Here is a 2,500-nt window from a genome sequence, read left to right as displayed (position 1 = left end):
GCAAGTGACGTCACAGTATTATGCAATCCTCTCACGAACGCAAGACTGTGAATGCGCCTTCAGAGGGGAGGCGTGACGAACGTTTCATGTCTAAGGATGCTGTCAGCCTCCTGGAAAAGACCAGAGAGAGACGTATATAAATAGGTGCTTAATGATCATACATCCTTATATCTATATCTGTTTGTCAGTCTACAATTCTATCTATCTGTCAACTTATCTATCATAGAATGTCTCTCTCTCTCTCTCTCTCTCTCTCTCTCTCTCTCTATCTCTATCTCTATCTCTATCTCTATCTCTATCCCTATCTCTATCTCAATCTCAATCTCTCTCTCTCTCTCTCTCTCTCTCTCTCTCTCTCTCTCTCTCTCTCTCTATATATATATATATATATATATATATATATATATACATATATATATATATATATATATATATATATATATATATATATATATATATATATATATATATATATATATCCGTCTACCTACCTCCCTAATTTATCTGTCTAGCGAGCTATCTAGCTATTCATTTGTCTATCTGTTTATCTATCTCTCTGTCTTTCTATCTATCTATCTATCTAAGTACCTACCTACCTACCTATCAATTTATCTATCAATCTATCCATCTCTATTCATCTAGGAGCTGAACATGGGCATAATGGGGCCCGCGAGACGATGCTGAAGCGTGACAGACTAAAGCGAAGCAGGTTTAGTGTGACAAAATGCTGCAGCTTCGTGGGCATTCTCGTCAGGATTTTGGAGGAGGAGGAAGATAAACAGGGGGGGAGGGAGATAAAAGGGAGGTAGATAAACGGGGGGGGGAGGAGATAAAAGGGAGGAAGATAAAACAGGGGGAGGGAGATAAATGGGAATTAGATAAACGGGGAGGGAGGGAGAGATAAAGGGGAGAAGTGATAAACAGGGGGGAAGGCAAGAGGCAGCAGGATAAACAGGGGAAGGCAAAAGGAAGAGGATAAACGGGAGGAAGGTAAAAGGGAGGAGGATGAACGGGGGCGGGGGTAAAATTGAGGAGGATAGGGGAAGATAAACGTGGTGAAGGGAGATAAAAGTAGGGAGGATAAACCGGAGGAAGGCAGACAAGAGGATGACAAACGGGAAGAAGACAAACAGGAGGCTAACAAAACCGGGATAAGATAAACGGGAAGAAGACAAACGGGAGATAGAAAAACGGGAAGAAAACAAACTGGAGGTAGATAGAGAAAGGGCGAGAATACAAACAGGAGGCTAACAAAACTAGGGTAAGACAAACGAGAAGAAAACAAACGGGCGGTAGATAGACAAAGGGCGAGAAGACAAACAGGAGGCTAACAAAACTAGGGTAAGACAAACGGGAAGAAAACAAACGGGAGATAGACAGACAAAGGGCGAGAAGACAAACAGGAGGCGAACAAAACTAGGGTAAGACAAACGGGAAGAAAACAAACGGGAGATAGACAGACAAAGGGCGAGAAGAAAAAACAGGAGGCGAACAAAACTAGGGTAAGACAAACGGGAAGAAGACAAACAAGAAGGAGAATAAACGGGAGAAGCAAGCGAACTCGCATCGCATGATCCGCCGAGGTCGCGGAGTGGGATGACGGGATTGCTCTCCACGCCGTGGTTTCCCTCCCGTTTTTATTATTATTATATATATTTTTTTAGTCCCTCTTATTTTTTCAGTCCCTCGCCACGTGTTAAGAGGTCGAGGGATTTCGTCTCTTGTCTCGTAGGATGATGCACGAGGATTATTGTTATTCTATTTATTTGTTTATTTATGTCATTTATTCATTTATATCCATTCATATTATTTAGATATGATAAATAATGCATGAGGACAATGATGCACGAGGATTATTATTATTTTATTTATTCATTTATTTATAGCATTGATTTATTCACATTTATTTATAATATTTATTTACATTATGTATTTATCTATTTATTACATTTTTTTTCGGTTTCTTTATCTCTGCGTCGCGAGATTCGGGAGATTCCTGAATGCCTGACGAGCGTTCTCCAAACACAGGAAATCGCAACCGACTTGTTAAGACGCTATAAACGACAGGGATGATTAAGCCAGACGAAGGAACTCTCTGCCAGTGCGTTTGTCTTCCTCGAGGAAAATGATTTTGATGCGATGGATAACGTGTTAATTATTTATTTGACTGTTTTTTGGTAAAAAAAAAGAGTGCAATTTTGATGCGATGAGTAACGTATTAATTATTTATTTGATTGTTTTTGGTATAAAAAAGAGTGCAATTTTGATACGATGAATAATGTATTAATTATTTGATTATTTTTGGTATAAAAAAGTGTAATATTGATACGATGAATAACGTATTAATTATTCATTTGATTGTTTTTGGTATAAAAAAGAGTGCAATTTGGATACAATGAATAACGTATTAATTATTTCTTTGATTGTTTTTTGTATAAAAAAGAGTGCAATTTGGATACGATGAATAACGTATAGATTATTCATTTGATTGTTTTTGGTA

The sequence above is a fragment of the Penaeus vannamei genome, chromosome 3 (assembly GCF_042767895.1).
Source record: "Penaeus vannamei isolate JL-2024 chromosome 3, ASM4276789v1, whole genome shotgun sequence".
NCBI lineage: Eukaryota > Metazoa > Arthropoda > Malacostraca > Decapoda > Penaeidae > Penaeus > Penaeus vannamei.
This window is presented reverse-complemented; position numbering follows the sequence as displayed.